At 39.3% G+C, this 22,709-nt stretch overlaps 1 long non-coding RNA gene across 1 annotated transcript; it reads left to right on the forward strand.

The window, feature by feature from the left end:
* Positions 1-5: 5 nt before the first annotated feature.
* Positions 6-13,434, forward strand: LOC148126813 (uncharacterized). The gene is made up of 3 exons (XR_015741393.1): positions 6-167; positions 8,626-8,729; positions 13,260-13,434. It is a non-coding gene; the product is annotated as an uncharacterized LOC148126813 (long non-coding RNA).
* The last annotated feature ends 9,275 nt before the right edge of the window (positions 13,435-22,709 follow it).

Consider the following 22,709-nt stretch of genomic DNA (forward strand, 5'->3'; position numbering starts at 1 on the left):
TTTTTTTTTAACCCCCTTGTCTTACTCTTCCCTTTCTGGCTTAGCCTGGAAAGTCTTAGCAAAGAAATCGGAGGAGAAGGCGGATAAAGGATGGGTCTCTCAATCGGGAGGCTTTTGGGGAGAGGAGCGGGGAGCAGCTCTTGAAATCCTGCAAAAAAGCGGGGAAGGTAAGGGGACGCCTCTCTCTTTCCCTCGGAACGCGAAATCCCCCGCTTAATGGAGTTATTAGATTTAAAAATAAAATAAAATCCTGCCCTTATTCCTTTATAAGTAACTCAAGGCAGCGAATATACACAATACTCCTTCCTTCTCTTCTTTTTCCCCACAACAACAACCCTGTGAGGTGGGTTCAGGGGAGAGAGAGAGAGAGAGAGAGAGAGAGAGAGGAAAGGAACGAACGAAAGAAAAAGGAATGAAAGGGAAGGAAGGAAAGAAAAGAAAGAAAGAAAAGTTGGCTGAAAATATCTTCTGACTTTCATGCCTAACAGTCTCTTGCTCTCTAGCCCGTTGCCTTTAATCACTAAATCAAACTGGCCCCTTAAGCTGAATACTGGGAAATTTGGGGTGAATGAAAACTGAAATGTAACAAAACTGAAATTTAGGAGGGGACAAACACTAAGGGGGCACAGAAGCGGGGGGTCAGAGTTGCAGCCCATCAAACAGCTTTTTGAAACAACAATGCACATTAATTTCAAAGAGTTGATCGAAGAGAGAGGAAAAACTCTCTGGAGAGCATCTTGCCCGTCTTTGCAGCCACCCTCTGATTCTAGCTCGGTTGGCTGAGACCAAAGACACTGCAGTTTCTGCAGGGGTCAGACTGGGAAGAATTTCACAGCCTCCCACTGGCGATCAGAGACATGAAGCCCCCAAGAGGGATATCTCTGCCACTGTGATAATTAGCAGCCTCCTTCACCCTGCAGCTGCCTAATCGCTTGTAAGAATAAACGCAGTGTTACACTTAACTTTTTCTCTAGGGCCTAGGCCAAAAAGTCCCCCAACAAGCCAAGGGCAGATTTAAACAGAGAACTGTGAGTTCTAAATGGTAGGCTTACGAGAACATTGTTTGTTTGTTTATATTTATTTGAACATTTATGTACTGATTTATTTGTATCCCAGTTTTATTATTTTTAAAAATAAATCAAGGTGGCAAACATGACAATAGCACTTAGATACCGCTTAACAGTGCTTTACAGCCCTCTTTAAGCGGTTTTACAGAGTCAGCATATTGCCCCCCCCCTCCAACCATTTGGTTCCTCATTTTACCGACCTTGGAAGGATGGAAGGCTGAGTCCACCCTAAGCTTGTGAAACTCCTAACTGCCAAACTGCAGGCAGCCGGCAGTCAATAGAAGTAGCCTGCAGTACTGCATTCTAACCAACGCCCCACCATGGCTTCAAAAAAACATAGCCAAAACACTTTCTGCCTCCTATTTTTCCCACAGCAGCCACCCTAGGTGGTAGGTGGCTGAGAGAGAATAACTGGCCCAAAGTCCCAGCTGGCTTTCTGGCTGAGATGGGACTAGAACTCTGGGTCTCCTGGTTTCAAGCCTAGTGCCTTAACTACTAGACCCATGATGGCAAACCTATGGCACACGTGCCACAGGTGGCACGCAGAGCCATTTGTGCTGGCTTGTGAGCCGCAGGCAAACTTACCTCACTGCATATGTGTGTGCCTCACAGCTGATTTGAGGCCTTTTTTGACCTTCCAGAGGCTTGAAAAAAGCCTCTACAGGACGAATAGGCCCATTTTGTCACTTCCTGTAATACCAGAAGTGACAAAATGGGCCTATTCGGCCTGCAGGGGCTTTTTTCAAGCCTCTGGGAGACCGAAAAAGGCCTCAACCAGCCAAAAATCAGCTGTGAGGTGCAGTGCAGGTAAGGGGAGCGGGGGGATTATGCGCACATGCGCAAGGGGCAGGGGGCGTGCATTGCCTTCTGTGTGCTGGCACGTGAGCTCACAAGTGCCAGCTCGCACACAATTTTTGGCACAGGAGCCCGAAAAGGTTAGCCACCACTGCACCACACTAACTGGCTGTCATACACTGTCTTCTCTCACATACACCAAGGAGATGTTTGTGATTTCTAAACTCCATGCTTCGAGAGCCATTTCAGATGATACCTGAGTTAAATAACAATAGCAATATCACTTAGAGTTATATATCGCTTTATAGTGCTTTTACAGTGGTATATAAGTCTATATCACAACTCTCTCTAAGCAGTTTACAGAGTCAGCATTTTGCCCCCAACGATCTGGGTCCTCATTTTACTGACCTCGGAAGGATGGAAGGCTGAGTCAACCTTTAGCTGGTCAGAATTGAGCTCCTAACTGTGAGTTAGTCCCGCAATACTGCGTTCTAACTACTGTGCCACCACATCTTCAAAATAAAATAAAAATGCTCTAAGTAGAAAAATGAGAATTACATTGCCATAATTACATAATAATGAAATGAAATGGAAGTGACTACCATGACCTGACACAATGCTCCCTTGATATAAATAGCTTAAAAAGGCAATCAGTGGATGAAGCAAATGTTGTTAGGGTAGAGAAGGTAAAGGTAATTGTTGGGGTGATGTCTAGAAACAAGCACAATAGGAAATGCCAATTTAAATTTTAGTTTTATTCTCTTTGGAATCCAAGCTACAGAGATGGAATTCCATCTATTCCATTTATTTTTTTATTAAAAAAATAAATAGTGCTGAGATTGCAACCTGATGCCCACTTAATTGGGATTCAGCTCCACTGCCTACCATTCAAATTATAAACGAATGTCGTATCCCATTGTGCTTTAGGCATATCATGGCGGAGTGTTGAAATTGGTGGTTTAATGATCTATCAATTCTACATGCTTCTCTGCCTATGGTGCCCTTTGTGCTTAATACTAAATTAATTACCAAAGTATTTAATTACTAAATACTTAATACTAAAATCCCACTGATTTAAATAGGATTTATTTTTGAATGTATCGGTGGAGTTACCACTGTCAAACAGGTTTAATTGGCTTTGGGTTTTTAATGTAAAACACTTAAATATTTTTTTTCAGGATCATGAAGAAACCAAATGGGCCCAATGTTGGGCTCCTGAGTATATGATGGAGCCTTTCTCTTGGTTGTGTTAATGGCTGGGGTTTTTATAAGCTTCCAGAGTCATGTACTGGTAGGCCTTGATTTAACAAATCATTAGCTTAGTCACCATTCAAAGTTACAATGGCCTTAAAAAAGTGACTTATGATCCTTTTTTACACTTATGACCATTGCAGCTTCCTTAGGGTCATGTGATCAAAATTCAGACACTTGGCAACTGACACATATTTATGATGGTTGCAGTGTTCCAAGGTCATATAACAATAGCAATAGCATTTAGATTTACATACCGCTTCACAGTGCTTTACTGTCCTCTCTAAGTGGTGTACAGAGTCAGCCTAATCTGGGTCCTCATTTTACCCACCTCGGGAGGTTGGAAGGCTGAGTCAACCTTGAGCCTGGTGAGATTTGATCTGCCAAATTTCAGGCAGCCAGCAGGTCAGCAGAAGCAGCCTGCAGTACTGCACTCTAACCACTGCACCACCACAGCTAACAAGCAATTAACAACTGTGTTACTAACTTCACAACTGCAGTGATTCATTTAACAACCATGGCAAGAAAGATCATCAAATGGGGACAAAATTCATTTAACTGTCTCGCTTAGCGACAGAAATGTTGGGGCTCAATTTTAGGCGTAAACTGAAGAGTACCTGCATTTGAGCGGGATGACTGTATAAAATGAATGAATGAATGAATGAATGAGCTAAAATGAGGTTGATGCTTTCATGAATCATAGGAAAGTGCTGTGGTTAGACAAATTCAAAATGTTTTGTCTGCATCATTTCTGAAGTGTGCACAGCAATAGAAGAAAAGGCTTTGCTGATGTCAGTAGGAGTCATTCCCTAAAATCATCATCACCTTTTAACGACCACATAATCCCTTGCAGGGTGGAGTCTGGATAACTGAATGGAGCTAGTAGAGTGTTTAATAGCCGGATGCCTTTCCTGTCACCAGTGCGTGAGTTTTGTTCAGCAGATATATTTTCATTGTGCCCCAGAGAGAGAAATGTCTGCCTCTAACTAGGATCGAACTCCCAGCCTCCTGATTGTGGGGCAAGAGCCCCACCTCTAGGCCACCGTACCACTCCCTAAAAGTCATTCCCTTAAATGCTCATAAGGAATGTAAGCTGAAGGATTTTACTATTGATGATGCGAAAGAATTTGGGCCTGTGTATACTGAACCTTGGGATGACCAATACTCCATGATAAATACTGTTTCAGGGCTGATTGCCAGAAACATGGTTAGGCAAGGGCATCCCTTACTGATACCCATTAAAATTTAAAGGTCTTTCAAATCAGGCACAACATGTAGGATGAAACAGAAAGGAAGATCAGGGCTGCCTGTGGAGAGTTTTATGGATCCCCTGCAGAAAAAAAAGGACGCATAAAAATCATTATTCATTTTGGCTGCAGGTGGGGATAGTAGAATTGAAAGGAGTTACATGAAATATTTGCATATTTTGTCAATTTACACATTGTTAGGTAGGTAGAAGTGCTTTGAACAGTAAGTTGGATTCTTATCTTCCTTCCTATGTGTTCCTTAAAGCATTGTTATTATCAGCTTTGCATATGTGAAGTTTAAAGTTGTTGTCTAGAGAGTTATTAATATAACCATCCAGCTGTGAATCGCACTATTTTTTCATTTAAGAAACTTTAAGCATTGCCCAGTTACCTGTCTATCATAGCAACTATTTGAGCAGCCAATATTTTAAAATAAATAGTAGGCTGGTTTTTTTTAAAAAATAGCACAATATATTTGCTGTCTCTGTTTCTCAATAGATATGAAATGTTTTTACAACAATCAATAAAATACCAATTATGCTGCTGTTATAAATTGGGCTTCCACTTCTATAGTTTCACAGGGGATTCTGTGGCTTGGAATTACCATACAAGAACTGAAACCCAGTGTTGAAGATAGTTTCCCAAGTGATACTGGCAGAAGTATTTTTTTTTAATGCAAATCTTTCTGCATCTTTATCATCACCATTGTTTAATGACCCCATAATCCTTTTTTGGGGTGGAGTCTGGGCAACTGAATGGAGCTAGCAGAGTGTTTAATGGCTGGATGCCTTCCCTGTTGCCAAGATGGAGTTTTGTTTTTGTATTCTCATTGTGCCCAGAGAGAAAAATATCTATATCTATATATCTATATCTATCTATATATACATATATTACCCAAATAAAATGCTACTTTATGACTTGCAAAGTACTTTGTGTTACTGTTTAATGCCACCTATAACCTTAATTGCAAATTTTGGTGACAATATAGTTTGTATCCTAAAGTTCAAACTTTGCTTGTCAATAATTCTAAGCTCAATTTTGTATTTGCAGTGTAAATTACTATACTGCTATTGACTTCATGTTGTTCAGTAGTAGTTTTGATATCACTTATAAAAATTTATTTATATACAGAAATCCCTTGTATCTTTTAAGTACACTGAGAGCTTATGCACCGAAGACGAATTCCTTGGCCAATAAAGAATTCTATTTTGATGCATTTTCTGGACAGTCACTCCAGTGCTCAGTAGACAGAAAGAAATGGTATTTCCAACTACTCACTCAAGCATGCTGCAGATGAGTAGGTGTGTTGTTCTTTGGTGCGATGTAGCGCTTAACACTGAACAGCAGATCAGGCCTACCTGCTATCTCATTTTATTCTTTACTTTTCTTATTTTCAGCAAGATTACTTCTTTGCCGGCCTTCTCTAGACCTTTCTGCTAGACTGCTCCGATGGGTGTCTGTTTTCAACCTAGGTCAGGCTGTAGTACAGATGATTTTCTTAACCTTCTAATATAAACTTGTGGAAGCAAAACAGAAGTGGTATTCAGCAGGTTCTGACCATTTCTGGAGAACCGGTAGCGGAAATTTTGAGTAGTTCGGAGAACCGGCAAATACCACCTCTGACTGGCCCCGCCCCCATCTATTCTCTGCCTCCCGAGTCCCAGCTGATCAGCCGGGTCTTCTTTTGTTGCCCTGCACAGGAGAACAGAGCTGGTAAGCAGGTTAATGGGTTGGGGAGGGAATGGAGATTTTACAGTATCCTTCCCCTGCCATGCCCACCAAGCCATGCTCACAGAACCGGTAGTAAAAATTTTTGAATCCCATCACTGAAACAAGAGATAGAGAAAATAGAATCTCCTTTTGAAATTTATTCCAGTTTTGGTGATTTTCATACATGCAAGGAAAAGCCCACATTTAGTTTATTCTCTTACTTGCCACAGAAAGTTGGAATTCTTTTTAATAATTGTATCAAAATGGCCCCATTTTGGAAAAGCAAGTGCAATTCCTGTTAACTTTATATAGGTAACCCTTGACTTACGACCCCAACTGAACCCAAATTTTCTGTTGCTAACCGAGACAGCTAAGTGAGTTTTTTCCCCCATTTTACGACGTTTCTTGCCATAGTTGTTAAGTCAATCACTGCAGTTATTAAGTTAGTGACATGGTTGTTAAGTGAATCTGGCTTCCCCATTGCTGCTGCTTGTCAGAAGGTTGCAAGAGGGGATCACAAGACCCTGGGACACTGCAACCGTCATAAATATGAGTCAGTTGCCAAGCATCTAGATCAGGGGTGTCCAACCCTGGCTGAGGAATTCTGGGAGTTGAAGTCCACAGGTCTTAAAGTTGCCAAGATTGGACACCCCTGATCTAGATGCTGATCAGGTGGCCATGGGGATCCTGCAATGGTTGTAAGTGTGAAAAATGGTCGTAACTCACTTTTTTCAGTGCCGTTGTAACTTTGAATGGTCACTAAATGAATGGTTGTAAGTCAAGGACAACCTGTACCCTCTCTGCTGTGGTCCATTTTGTCAGAGTATATTGATAAACTGGAATAGAGCATGATAACAAGGTCAGCAAATTAATAGGCATAGCAACTAAATCAGCCAATGAGGACTGATTGGAAACTGAAACTAGAAATAGCCTAAGCGTGGCTCTATATTAAGCTCTGCAACTCTGCAGCTATGTTGAGCTCTGAGTCTGTCTATTGAAAATGAAACTGCTTCTCTCCTCTGCTGTGTGTTGTTGGCCTGCTGGACTAAAGTGTCTGTTTTTGAGCTCCTGAGTTGCTGTTCTGCTCTGAACTGGAGCTGTAACATGTCTGCTTCTGTTTGTGTTCGCTTGTAACCTTTCCATGTTGGAAGAAACTACTGGTATTGTACATTTACTTATTTTATATAAAATGAAGTTAAATGAAGCCTCGGTCATCTGTGTTTACTTTTCTGGCACTGAATTCACACTGCAATACTCTGAACACATTTCACATGAAGTTGGGAGAGGGAGATCTATGATCTGGGGCCGAACAGATATCCAAAAGCACTGAGCCACCGTGGCACCGTGGTTAGAGTGCAGTACTGCAGGCTACTTCTGCTGATCACCGGCTGCCAGATCGAATCTCACCACCAAGCTGAAGATTGACTCAGCCTTCCATTCTTCTGAGATGGGTAAAATGAGGACCCAGATTGTTGGGGGCAATAGGTTGACTCTGTAAACCGCTTAGAGAGGGCTGTGAAGCACTGTGAAGTGCTATATAAGTGCTAAATGATATTGCTATTGGCCAGTAATGAGGGATATTAGAAAATATAAGTCAACCAAATCTAGAGGATAACATGGTCACTACCTAAAATGAAACATTGAAAGATATTGCTACGTTTTGCCTTTTTTCACCTTCATTCCTGTAGATGACTTTAACACAATTTCCACCGACTGAATCTTGAGACTGGGTTTCAATATCACAATAATTAATTCCCTGTGTTATAAGAAAGTCTGTTCAGGAAAGGGTTGTGTTTTTTTTTTTCCTGATGAAGATGGAAAATTATATGGGAATTTCAGGTTGATAAAATAGCTTCTGGTCCAATGTCCTTTGCAGCATTCTTATTTCAGCCAGACAATAAATCAACTGTCTTTCCAAAATTTATATTGTCATAGCCCTGGGGAAGAGTTGCAAAATGTTAATAAAACAGGCTGTCTTGAATACTGGGGATAATACCCACAAGTTTGATGGTTGCGTAAACTATTTAAAAACAACCTTGGAAATATTTAATTGTTTTGTCATTGAACATCTTGCATTAATGAAGCCTTCTGTATGGGAATCCTTGACCCGCTGTGATGATTGCTTTGATCTCTTCAGGACTCTGCAGTGTTGTCAGAGTCAGGCTTAGGAAAAGTCCTTGAAAATGCTTTTATGCTGCTAGGAGTTCACATCTAATGTGATTTTTAAAAGCCATTGGAGGCCATTTGTTGGGCTATCACTTCCCTACATTGTCTACATTAAAATCCTCATGACAGGTAGCAGTACAAATAGCCAGCATTGGCTGTCATATAACCAATTATCTTTGGTCAGAAGTAAGAAAAAGATTGATAGAACTCTATTTCTAAATATTCTGGTAATTTTCAGTAAATAAGTATTTCTGAAATGTTAGCAATAACTAGACATTCCAGGGGTCCTCCTTCCTTCCATTTATAATGTAGACTAGCGTGGTTTCCCTTCCCTTCACAATTCTCAGCAGAGGTCCCAAACAGCCGCCTCCTCCTCCTCCTCCCCACAGAACTGCCTGCCACTTTGCTGAGCAGAGAGGGACCATGAGGAAAATTTCCATTCTGGTGTGTCCCCCTCATCCTCCAGGTTGACTCAGCCTTCCATCCTTCCAAGGTGGGTAAAATGAGGACCTTGATTGTTAGAGGCAATAGGCTGACTCTGTAAACCACTTAGAGGGGCTGTAAAGCACTATGAAGCATATATAAGTCTAAGTGCTATTGCTATTGCTAATTTGTGGGTAAACTAGATAAAATAAAATACATATATGGTAAATGCAAAGAATCGGCATGCAGATAAACACATCATCTTTACATGTTACCTCAGTCTGTTTGATATAACAGGTTTTTACTTGAACTGCCTTAACTATAAACTTAGCAGTTCTGCTCACAATGTATACTTTAGAGCCCAGGAGGAAATAGGACAATCTGTGATTCAGATCCCAGTGGGCTATTCTTTCAAGCAGGGATTTTAATTATCTAAGCCTAAAAGAGGCATACAACTAACAATCAAACAAAACATGAGCAACATTTTCAGTAACAGGCACCACATATACACAACCTCTCATGCTATGGCAGATGACATTTGGTCACATTTAGCCATGGCATCACAACTCAAACCTTGCTGTACAATAGGCCCTTCTTGAGAATTGTGTCAAACTAATTGACAAGTATTTTTCAAATTGGAAATGAGTCTTGTTCTTAGCCATACAATTTGAAAGTATAATCGCCTGTTCCTAAAAAAAATAGTGTGAGAAAAGGAAAACTGGGCTTTGAATCTGCCAAAATTATATAGGTCTCAGGAGGATAGCAGCCCACCCCCCCACAAAAGTTACATGAACCAAAGTTTTCAATAGAAATATTTCAAAGTGTATCAGAACTATTTGTAATCCTGCTGAGCTGTTGCTGTGAAATGTGATTTTGCAAAGTACGTAGTTTTGAAAACCATGAGAAATAAGGAACTGAAAATAGCCAATGGATAGAGGCTTGAGATGTACATGGGTATATGTGGAGACTGTCTGTCATTATGAAAGAACAAGGAAGTCGCTTCAGTAAAATTCCATTTACTGAGGGGCTGTCAGGAGAAAGGTATAAAAGAAAGAGATAGGTCTCAGATCAGGGCTACTGGCCATAGCTACTCCTTGCTGGACTCAGTTATGTCAGTGGACCTCATTGCAATGGGTTATTGATATAAGCTGTGTTATGATGGATGTTCATGTTCCAAACTGCTCGTGAAATAAACCTCTAATCTTAATGTAAGAATTATCAGTTATGGTTTGTCTGTGTTCCTCTTTATTGGGATATTTTTATGACAATGTACAAATGACCAACTCTTGGTTGTGGATATGACTTAACTGGGCTTGTGAAAACCTAGTCCTAACATGGATTTGGAAACACTTTAGAAACACTTAGAGTACTGCATCCAGTTTTGGTCATCACACTATAAAAAAGATGTTGAGACTCTAGAAAAAGTGCAGAGAAGAGCAACTAAGATGATTAGGGAACTGGACACTAAAACACATGAAGAACAGGTACAGGAATTGGGCATGGCTAGAGAAGGACCAGAGGAGACATGATAGTGGTCTTCCAATATTTGAGGGCTGCCACCGAGAGGAAGGGGTTAAGCTAAGCTTTTCTAAAGCACGTGTAGGCCAGACAAGGAATAATGGATGGAAACTGAACAAGGAGAGATTCAACCTGGAAATAAGGAGAAACTTTCTGACAGTGAGAACAATCAACCAATGGAACAGCTTGCCCTCGGAAGTTGTGGGAGCGTCATCACTCAAGACTTTCAAGAAGAGAGTGGACTGCCATTTGTCAGAAATGGTGTAGGGTCTCCCGCTTGGGCGGGGCGTTGGACTAGATGACCTACAAGGTCCCTTCCAACTCTTATTATCTGTTATCTGTTAAAACAGCTTTCAGTGTTTGATTGAATAACATTAATTGTTGACATTAATGCTTCAGTCCAGAACATTTCAGAGCAGTATGCGCTGCATCTAAATAAAGAGTTATAGGATCAAAGAGTAAGCAGACAAGAGGCTAATTGCACTGTGAGACAAATGGCGTGGTCATTCCTGTTAAAATCCTGTCAAAAATCTGAAACAGCACTCAACTCTACGCTTTCCCATAACTCTGACAGCTTCTTTCAGTAATGAGCTAATATTGTAAAATGTAAATATATTAAGAGGCCTTATGTTGAGCTCGCCCATTGATTTCTCTTATGACCAATAGCACCTGGTGATGTATGATAAATGCTTCAGAGAAAGTCATAGAATGCAATCCACTGGAATGATTCAGGGATCGCATCATTAAGCGTTGATCAAAGCAATCAATCAGTGCGACTCAGCATTTGTCACTGCGTTCTTCAAAATGCACAAAAGGACTGGGGGGGGGAGGGGGAGAATTTAAAACAACCCATCTAACACAAACTAGGTGTATTGGGAAAGTGCTAATAATGGCAACAAGTCTGCATTGTCCAGCATTTCCCTCAACATAATAATATGGAATTGAATAATTCATGATAGGACATGCTGACAAGAACCAGATTTAAATTCCAGAATCCCAAGAGCTGCAGATTTCTAAGATCTCCAGTGGAGAAGTTTTTGTAGCAATGTGAGCTCTGGAGAGAGATATCAAAGGCTAGTTCAGAGGTGTTCTATATACACAGCATGGATTTTGTCTGTGAAATTATTAATCCTTCCTGGCTTGGTTTTATTTTTGTTCAACCTGCATCTTCTCCAAACCTTAAAATATTTAAAATATTTAATATGATACATGTTAGTATTTATATATGTATGTATTAGATTTTTTAATCCCATCTTTATTACTTTATAAGTAACTCAAGGTGGCGTATACACATAATATTCTTATTTTGATTATTTTATTATTCCTCATATTTTCCCCACAATAACAACCCTGTGACTTGGGTTGAGCTGAGAGAAGCGATAGACCTAAAGTCACCCAGTTGACTTTCATGGCTAAGGCAGGACTAGAACTCACAGTCTCCTGGTTTCTAGACTAGCACCTTAGTTACTACACCGAACTGGCTCCCATAATATACATAAAGTGCTCAACAGACCAATTTATAATTTTGTTAAACCAAAAGATACTATTTTCAGATATCTCTCATATTTGGTGACAGAAATTCAGTTCCAAAAAGCAGAAAAATAATTTAATGTACTTTATCTATTAAAAAATGCAGAACTAGGGGAAAAATAGAAAATATTTGGTCTGTGCTTTTCTGCATGATGGCTAGAACTAAAGATCCAGAAGTTGGAATTCCTCTATTTGTCAAATAATATTACTTTACACACGTAATGAGATAGACATCTCTTATTTTTACTTAAAACAGTAATTGGCTCATTGGCATTGCTGATAAACCACAACTATCGATCCAAACAGTTAAGATCAAAGGAATTTAAATTATACTGTGTACATGCGATGTATCAGTTACAGTACATTGACAATCTAAAATGTTATATAGAAGCATTATAAGGATTTGACCATGAAACAGAGACAAATAATCTATGCATCTATTCATAAATAAAACATAATCTGAATGATTGTAAATTACATGCAAGTAATAGACTCTATCTATCTATCTATCTCTCTGCTATCTTTCTTATTTTATCTTTCTATCTTATCCATCCATCCATCCATCTTATTTGTAAAGTTACCCATTCAAAATGAAAGTGGCTCATTATTTAGAGATAACTGAACTCAGATTTAACAGATAATCAGAGTTGGAAGGGACCTTGTAGGTCATCTAGTCCAACACCCCGCCCAAGCGGGAGACCCTACACCATTTCTGACAAATGGCAGTCCAATCTCTTCTTGAAAGTCTCAAGTGATGGCGCTCCCACAACTTCCGAGGGCAAGCTGTTCCATTGGTTGATTGTTCTCACCGTCAGAAAGTTTCTCCTTATTTCCAGGTTAAATTTCTCCTTGTTCAATTTCCATCCATTATTCCTTGTCTGGCCTACAGGCACTTTAGAAATAGCTTAACCCCTTCCTCTCTGTGGCAGCCCCTCAAATATTGGAAGACCACTATCATGTCTCCCCTGGTCCTTCTCTTCACTAGACTAGCCAAGCCCAGTTCCTGCAACCGTTCATTGTATGTTTTTGCCTCCAGTCCCCTAATTATCCTGGTTGCTCTTCTCTGTACTTTTTCTAGAGTCTCAACATCTTTTTTATAATGTGGTGACCAAAACTGGATGCAGTACTCTAGGTGTGGTCTTACTCATAAGAGGATGAAACTAAAAACAGATGATCATAAACCTTTTGACAATTTTGGATGTTAGCCCTTTTTATATTTCTGCATGGCTTAATAAGTAGGAGAAAATAACTACAGTTCAGTCACATTAAATCCTGACAACACTTTGAACATCTGGATCAACTTTTGGCAGTGGCTGCTGCAGCTGCCATTGAGAGTTAAGGATCGATTTACAGAGTTGAGGGCTGGCCTGACAATAATATAACTTTTTTGGAGTTGCATAAATAATCTTAACAGGCATAGGTATTTTATAGAATTGTTTCCTATTTTCAAGGATTTCTGGGGATTTAACTCCTTTGAGGATACATATGACATTTCAAAGAGAATTATGAGTACTTTGCCAATCATAAATCCCTGGATTTTTGTTTTTTCCAGTGAAGCAAAGTCTAATCAATAGCCTTTCCAAGGCCTGAACATATGTCCCATTTGGAACCCAAAACTCTGAAGAAGACGACTTATGCTGAGACATAAAAAGAAGAAACATTATTTCAGTTTTATATACATGGCTAAAAGCTCTAAAACGTTAAATAAATGCTCACAGTTTCCTGCCTGGATGAATCTACCATTGGGTGTAAATATTCAGTGGGTTTAAATATTAAGTTCACCTAGAAACTTACGAATGTTATTAGAGAAAACCCATACTCAGTTCTTGTCCACCTATACTCATGTTGCCAAGGAGGTATGTCTGTAAGCCAGTGATAATCTCAGATGATTACAGAAGAGGATCCTTTTATAAGAATCTTTTTATGAGAGTTCTTGGTTTGATTTGGAAAGAAAACCTGCGTACTTGCATTAAAATGATCTCACATTCCTCCTTTTTTTTTACACTGAGTTAAAGAGATTCAACTAAATATCTTCTCAAAAGTGGAGAACAAATGAGTTTCTTATGAAACCTTTCTAAAACTGAAACAAAGAAAGATGGTGAGTCATTCAAAGGAAGCATATAGCAAACATTTTGCTGTTCCCTAACTTTGCCTATCTTTCTCTCTCTCTCTTTCTCTCTCAATGGCATCACATGATGCCTAATGGAAGAATACTTTATTGAATAAGATATCTTTTGAACAAGCAGGGCTTGGATGCTTGGCTAACTTCTCTCAGCCTTTTTACTTAATGCATATAATGATTCAGTTATAAACAGAAAACAGGTCTAAAGAGAAGAGTCTGAAAGAACCAAGTCTCATGAAAAAAAGACTCAGAAAGGGTCATTTGCTCTTCGCAACTGTATTCCTTCATCAACCTGACCAAGGAGGTGAATTACTGAAGTGAATAATAACAATAAGTAATTTGCAAGGAAAGGTTAACATTCCTCCCACTTAATTTTTTTAAATTTAAATAAAGCAATGTAGCATTCAACTGTATAGCATAACTACAGTTGTAAAGTTCCAGTTTGCATGACCTGCTTGTCTGTAGCAAGCTATGACATATTCCTATCTCATAAGGACAACACAGGGCAAGAGTAAACAGATTGCAGTCCTCCATCTGTCTATAGAGATTTTCAATCATCCAAGTCATGGTTGTCCCAAAGGTGCTTTTTCAAGCAGCAGTTGAACTTTCTGGTTTTTGTTTGAAGATGTTTCACTTTTCATCCTGAAATTTCTTCAAAGAAAAACCAGAAAGTCCAGTTGCCTCTTGAAAAAGCACCTTTGTACCTCCATCTGTGGCTCAGTTCAACTCTTAGCAGTTCTCACCTGCAATTTATATAATTTCTAGCAGAATCTGCTAGAAATTATATCTCAGCACTATCTGGAGAACAACAGACTGATATAAGGATTGTGATACCTTCAGAGCAAGGTGTTAGGAACAGGCAGGAGGCAAGTAATGATCTATTCAGTTCTCTAATTCTGCGTTTTTCCACCTTAGAAACTTTTAAGATGTGTAGACTTCAACTCCTAGAATTCCCTGGTCTACATATCTTAAAGTTTTGGAGGTTGCAAAATACTGATCAAGGTCAATCGCTTAACAATAAAACAATGTGAGGATTTTTCTCCTGCCCCAATTTATATTTTAATATTAAAATAAAGGAGTGGTATGAAAGGATCTCACCTTTTTTTTATTTTTGCTCTTCAGAACAAGAATTATTTGGTTTTATCATATCAAGGAGAATATTAGACTCTGTTTGATAGATCTTGGGGTTTGGGGGGAAAAAACCCACAAACTGTGCAAACTTGGAAACTGTTCTTCAAAAACAACAATTAACCTGACCATACACATCACACACTAAAATAATAATTTAAGGATTCAGGGGTTCCCATTTTTAAAAAGTTGAACAACTGGGGACTGGAGACAGGTTTTAGATATTATAGTTGAAAAGAGGGCCATGTACAAAATTATTTTTCCAGTGAAACTCCAATTGTGCCCAGTCTCCTAAATTTTTCATTATCCAAAACTTTCTATTTTCTTATTCTAGGTGTTTCTCTATTACTGTTACTAATGTTATTACCTATCCTTACTCTTCTAGATCATCACCAACCAATACAGACTTTGGGACAGGGATGTCCAACCTAGACAACTTTAAGATTTGTAGACTTCATCTCCCAGAGTTCCCCAGCCAATGGTTGGTTGGGGAATTCTGGGAGTTGAAGTCCACAGGTTTGAAAGTTGCTGCTTTAGGGGCAATCCAGGGGAAAAAAATGGTTGCCAACATGGATGTATATTAGTAGAAATGATGAGATGAAAGACTTGCTCTTTTTGAAAGGTGAGTAGTGTGCTAAAAATAACAGCTGTATCTTTAAAGAATTTCCATTCAGTGTGTTTGGGGGTAGGTGGGAAGGTTTTGATGACATTCCCATAGGTAGGAAATTCTCAAGTATATATCACTATTTCTCATACAGGCTACAACTTCACTAGGCTTCTAGACTTAAGTTCCATCCAAGGCAGATATTCATAATGATTTGGAGGCCTTTTTTCAAAGCAGGATGCTCAAGGGACCCACTGTCCCTCCCATCACCTCACAGCAATCCAGTTAGCTTTAAAAGTACCATCAAAAGAAATTCTTGGACCCTTTGAGAACGAAGGAGAAAACCCAAAATCTCTTTTGTGAGAGAAGATGGGGAAAAAAACTCTTAAAACACTTCATTAGGGTTCAAAAGACTCCTGGATTAACCAATATTTTAGTGGTACCACAGGCATCATTAAGATAAAGGCTCATTTGGGATCTTGCAGGTCGACCCTATATTACCTTACCCTGGAAAAACTTTCTGTACTGATTCAGAAGGGTTTAAGAGCAGCTGTGAAGTTGAAAAGAGGAGCAGTTAAGAGAATTAATCATTGGGTACAAAGTGGTTTGAGCTGGCTTTTGTTTGGTGTGCAAATAAGGGCCAGTTGGAGGCATTGTGAAATCTTGTCTCAAGGGCTGCTGATAATACTAATTTATAGTAAGGCCATCATAATAATCCTGTTAATTCAGGATCTGTTTCTGCCATGTACTTGCTTCACTAAAGTATGGCAGACAATGGTGGCTAGGATTGATGATAAAGATAGCTCAAAGAAGCTGAGCTTCCCCTTTCATTCATTTTCTATGCACAATGTCACCTTTTGGGACTGATGGTGCTGTTCGAAGAAATATCCATCTGGTTCAGTTCCAAGCCAGGAGAAAGACACTGGAAACATGGAGGCTGGTTGGAAAGATGGTTTAATGAAGCAGAACCATAAAACACATGATCCTGATGCAGCTGTCCACATGGGGTTTTGAGAGAGAGAGAGAGGTATTTATACCCTCTCTTGGGCTTTGCCCTTGAACTTCCTGTTCCTGTGCAAGAACATGTATTCTATTGGCTGCTGTAGGGGTCACAGCTAACTTTGTAGGCTGTCTGAGTCCCAGGCTTGGTTCAAGCTTGCTGGGTGGTGCAACGTCCCCAGTGATTGTGCCATGTGGTGAGCTCTGTTGCTAGATGGGGTCATGTCTTAATTCCATCAACCTGGAACTGGAGGTCTTTTGTTTTGTAGATAGGCTGGCTCAGTCTTTCTTAATGGGCACAAAATATCTGCTGGGGGCAGGGAGCTGCTTTTTGTCTTTAAAACATGTTTCTTCTTTTATCATCCAAGGAAATGTAATATTCTGCCTTTTTAACATTTCTCAAAATATTTCATTCTTCTAGGAGAAGGCTGGGTGCTAACTTTCTACAGTGCCAACAGGATCTGTTAGCTGGTTTTGCAGGCTAGAAGACTGCATCCAATCTGAGCACCTGGCTTCAATAAGCGATCACCCTTGTTTTAAGAACACTTCTAAAAAAAAAACCAATAAAAGTATAAAACAAAAGCTGCCTCCATCACCCCCGTCTATTGACTCTAATAAACAGCATTTACTGGAATTGTCCTGCACACAGCAAAGCAGATTTGAATTGATTTTTATTTAATTTATTCATTGGATGTTTACATCACTGTAAAATATCAAGGCATCATCGATAAGTAAGGAGATTTGTGCAGTTGTGGAGAGTGAAGGAATGCCTAATAGACCATGGGAACATCCAGAAAGTCCGGGGAAGAAACAGAGCTGGTTCAAAAGAGATTCTTCAGTCTTGATAAGAGAAGAAGAGTGAGAAAGAGAATCAGAGTAACTCTGCATTCATTATATTAAGTTTAAATATTGTTAGAACATTACAGGTAGTCCTTGATTTATGATCACTATTGAGACTGGAACATCCATTGCTAAGTGAGGCAGTTGTTAAGCAAGTTGCATCTGATCTTACCACCTTTTTGCTATAGTTGTTAAAGCGAATCACCACAATGATTAAATTAACTGGGTTACTGTTAAGCAAATTTGGCTTCCCTCTGTGATTTTGCTTGCCAGATGCCAGCTGAGTCTCTGGGATGATCTGTCCCCGGTTTGGCCTTTTAGATCAAGGGTCTTCAAACTTAGCAAGTTTAAGACTTGTGAACTTCAACTCCCAGAATTCCTGAGCTAACATGATTGGAGGAGGGATTCTGGGAGTTGAAGTCCACAAGTCTTAAAGCTGTCAGGTTTGAAGACCCCTGCTTTAGATCTTCCATCAGTGTATTCATCACCACCTTAATCAAGTGAATCCATCCTTTGTTAATCATCCCTTCTCTCTTTCTCCTTTCCCAGCATTATGGATTTCTCAAGCGGGGTTTTTCATAATATGTAGACCTAATGTGGTGGGGTCTTGGTGCTCTCTGAGCTTGGATGTTTTCTTGAAGATGTTTCATTACCCAACTAGGTAACACCATCCATTGAATAGTACCCGAGTTGGGTAATGGAATGTCTCTGTAAGCTCAGAAACCACTATGGATCACAAAGTTCTACCCTGAGCTGGAAATATTTTCTTCTATTGAGACATAATAGTAATTAAGAGAACTCTCTTGTCTCCTCAGAACTTTTTTCTCCTAGTATTCTGTTGTTCTGTGGAGTCATTTCATGTAAGTATAGATCAGGGGTGTCAAACTCAAGGCTTAGATCTGGCCTGCAGGGCCACCCTGGAAACAATGAAGGACCAGTCCATGGTCCCTCTGCCAGCAAAAATGGAGCTCGGGAGCCCGTTTTTGCTGACAGAGCACTCGGGCCACCACAGGCACCCGCAATGTGAGTGACATCAAGCTGGCCACACTCACCCTGGCCACACTTACCTCAGCCCCCTGAAGTCAAACACAGCCCTGATGTGGTCCTCAATGAAATCTCGTCTGACACCCCTGGTATAGATGTATGTCAAATCTATATCAAGTGGCAATAATCTTTACATTTCAGAACTATAATGAATGGACCTGTTGGCTATACAGTACCAGCCTCATCCTCTAACACAGTGGCCCCCAACCTTTTTCGAACCAGGGACTGGTTTCACAATTATTTATTCTTCCACGGACCGGTACCTGAGTAACGTAAGACTCCACCGCCATCGGGACGGCTCTTCGTTCGAAGCCGCCCCTCCCTTCGACGAAACTAAGGCACGAGCGCCCAAACGCCGCTTTCCAACTGAAAAACCGGAAGCACTTTCCAACCAAAAACCCGAAAGCAACCGAAAACCCGGAAGTGCTGTCAAAACAAGATGGCGGCGCCCAAGCTTTGCGGCCCAGTAAAAAATGATCCACATGGTTGGGGACCCCTGCTTTAACAGGTCTTATGGATGGACAAATATACAATACTGGCTATACAATTCTGTACATTGAGATGATTTCCTGCTCAATGCAAATCACAGAATTTCAAGAGAAGCTGCCATCTGGACAAGTTTGTAACTCAGAAAAAGCCAAGGTTTTTTGATAGAATTCTCTCTGGACCTGCTACGTACAAGCTGAACACTCTATATAGCTCATTACTGAATTGCTAATTCTCAGCAGGTGTGATAACCTCCAGAGTGTGTCTTCACTATATTATAGCTGACAGGCTATGGCATGACAAAGCAGATGCTCCAACAGAGAATATCAATCTCAATTAGGAAAAAAAGTTGAAGAAGTTCTCCACTTTAGTAATTTTTCATACTTTGTATCAGAATCCAATCTCCTTCTCCAAAGTTTTTAGCCGACAATAGAGTGAGGAAGCTGAGAAAAACTGCATTCAATAGTAAAAAAGCTTTGTTACTGGACTTGCTCTACTCTTCATTCGCTATGAAGTATTGCTTAAAAATGAATTCAACGTATGGATGATGATGAAGTGAATATTTCAATCTCTGCAGTTTTTAGAGGATCTTGTAAGTCGGGCAATAGAGAGGGAACCAATGCCTTATAATCAAATGCATAGATGTAATGACATCATGCTGCGATCTACGGACATGCAAAGCAACGACTTGAGTTGAGTCTTTTCACTTTGATTCAAAATGATTCAGGTGGATTTTTTGTATGCAAGGCGCTACATCTTAGTGAATGGAATCCTCAAATTGATTAAAGGATTCAAACTGCAAATTCAGATCAACTTGACTCCTGAAATTGAATTGCAAATTTCAATTGCACCAATTCCAGAGAATGAATGGCAAGTTAAATAGGATCTGTTGGACCAATTGGATGGTGATTGATACCACCACTAATTTGCTCCATCTAGCTTTCCCTGGCAATTGTTATGCGGAAGCATTTCAAATAAATTGGCATTTTTGAAATTTTCTATCCTCGATTTGGTGTTATTTCTGCACTGCCCTGATTATTACAGGGGAAGTTTAGGGAAACATTTTATCAATAAGTAAAAAAGCCTTGAGAGGCTTCTGTGACCAATACTTTATTCATTAACTATTTCAAAAACATTACAGATTTTGAGAATGGTGTTAAGAAGCTGTAAAGAAGCTTAAGAAGAAGAAATGCAATGATAAAAAAGGAGATGGCCCAGGGAAAACAACATCAGTGTTGGCAGATCCAATTCTTGGATATTTTTCAGTAAAATTAGCATTGGTCATTAATGTCTGTGGAGATTCTCAATCATCCAGCTGAAGAAACTTCTTGGATGAGAAGCAAACTGTTTTCAAAGAAAAACAAACTCCAGTTGTCTTTTGAAAAATAACCTTTGAGACATTGATCATTAATGTTGTCATCAAACTTCAGAAGCCAATGGGTTTCCCAAATAATATTAAATAGATTGCTTAATCGGCAAATTCTGGATTTCACATCTTCTTAATATGTTATTTTTCAAGATCTTTTCTTAATCTTGTATTTGAGAATAAGCAGAATGTATTGGTTCTCAATTTAAGACTATTTGACCTGTATATACTCCAATTTCAGGTGCCAATTAAATTCTGGCAGTGTTTGTAGAATAGACAGGTTGAACCTCTAGTGTTCCCTCTTCTTTCAAGGTAATATAAAACCCATAATGGGCTAGTTTACAAATGTTCTCCCATTAAGTCCTATGAAGAGGAAAAGGTGCAGGATAACAGTAACTGATAATTAGTTTTCATTGTTATTAAAAGTGGCTGTTGATCCTCAGCTGTATGAAGATTATTCCAAATATTATCAAATTGATGTCCACTTATAGTCATTCAATCACTTACACCCTCTTTCTATCTTCCTTGCAACCAACTTAGTCCAACAACTAAATAGGAGCATCTGAAATTTCTTGGCACATAGCCACCTCTATCTCCAGGCTATAACACAGTCCTTTCAACAGTTCCAAGAAGGCCCCACACCCATTTGCATGACTCGGGTGACTCTGACACAGATATACCTCCAGGTGGCCTCAATTACTCTCTAAAAGAATGCGAATGACCAGCTGTCTGCAAGGAATATAAATCTTTCCATTCTCCACCATCCAGTCAGAGCTTGAAGAAGCCACTTGGATGAGAAGTGAAATGTCTTCAAAGAAAAACCAGAAAGTCCAGTTGCCTCTTGAAAAAACACCTTCGAAATAGCCATGACCTGGATGACTGAGAAACTCCATAGATATTATTTGTGTCCCTCAAATTAAACAGCCACATTTCCTGAACATTATTTTCTTACAGCAGAGGTGTCTAGCTATTTGGCTATTTTTTTTTTAGAGATTACAGCATTTTTAAATTTACCAGTTTGCTCTAGAGTCTTGCCCTTGCTGTCTTCATCCCCTTAGTTCATGCCTGGGTCATCATGTCTCCCCTATGATAGAAAATGTCTAACTGTCTTCTGGTACTTGAGGGACAGTCACAGAGATGAGGAGATTGGCTTATTCTCCAAAACACCAGAAGGTAGGACAAGAAGTAATGAATGAAAGCTTGTTAAAGAGAAATCCAACCTAGAAATAAGGAGAAATTTTCTGATAGTGAGAACAATTAGTCAAAGGAACAGCTTGTCTTCCTGAGTTATAGGCGCTCCATCACTGGAGGTTTTCAAAAGTAGACTGGACAACTATTTGATTAGGATGATATAAGGTCTCCTGCCTTGAGCAGGAAGTTGGATTAGAAGATTTCTGAGATTCCTTCCAGCCCTTTGATTCTATGTTCTAAAGATGATAGATGTTGATCTAATATAGTTTTCAACAATGGGCTACCTCTAGTTCCATTATTAGCTGATATCTCCAATTCTATGCAAGGATCTCAGTAACAATATTTAAGTTTACTGCTGTGTATGCATTTTCTAAAGAACTCCCATGATAATATATCAAGAGATGATCATCCAGAGAAAATAAATATTTAAGCAAACATGTAGAACCATCCTTCTTTTTGTTTCCTTTGCTGCTAGAATGAAAAAAAAAATGTGCAGTAAAGAAAATCCCTGAAATAATTGCCAGTGAAATAATTTTCTGGAAATCTAATAAAACTTGTCAGTAACATTATTCCAGATTATTTTTTTCCTGTCATTTCCATTTAAGCTATTAAGTGGCATTTAAATTTCTTTCAGACTCAATATTTGCAAACAAGTAAGCATCCATGGAAGAGTTGCACTGAACTGAACTGAAAATTATTTAGTTGAACAAAGGAGCAATGCCAAGGATACTGATGGGACTACTGTGGAATAAGTACAGCACAGATCTCTGGTTTTGGATGTTTCTAAAGAAATACCATGTGTCTGCTCTGTAGATGTTCACTGAATAATTGAAAGGAACTGCACTAGAATTTGGACTTGCATAGCAACTCACATGAATTCTCCAATTAAATATTTCTGGGATGCCAACTTAAAACGCAGTTTGGAAAGACCACAGGATGCCCTTTAACTAATTTACTGTCAATTAAATTTATTTGTGGCACAACTTATACTTTCTCTTCTTAAACTCTATCGCAGTCAATTGGACACACTGTATGTAGGTTAGTGTCTCCATCTTTATGGTACAACTTCATATATATATATATATGAATCTAAATCCAGGCTGACACCTAGGAAAAGCAAATATATATATTTGCTTTTCCTAGGTGTCAGCCTGGATTTAGAAATCAGATGGTATTGTCAATTCATAATAAGTTTATGAAGTAAAATGGGTGTTCTTGTCTG

This window comes from Pseudonaja textilis, chromosome 2 (assembly GCF_049901715.1).
Source record: "Pseudonaja textilis isolate UNSWEBS1 chromosome 2, rPseTex1.2, whole genome shotgun sequence".
Lineage (NCBI taxonomy): Eukaryota > Metazoa > Chordata > Lepidosauria > Squamata > Elapidae > Pseudonaja > Pseudonaja textilis.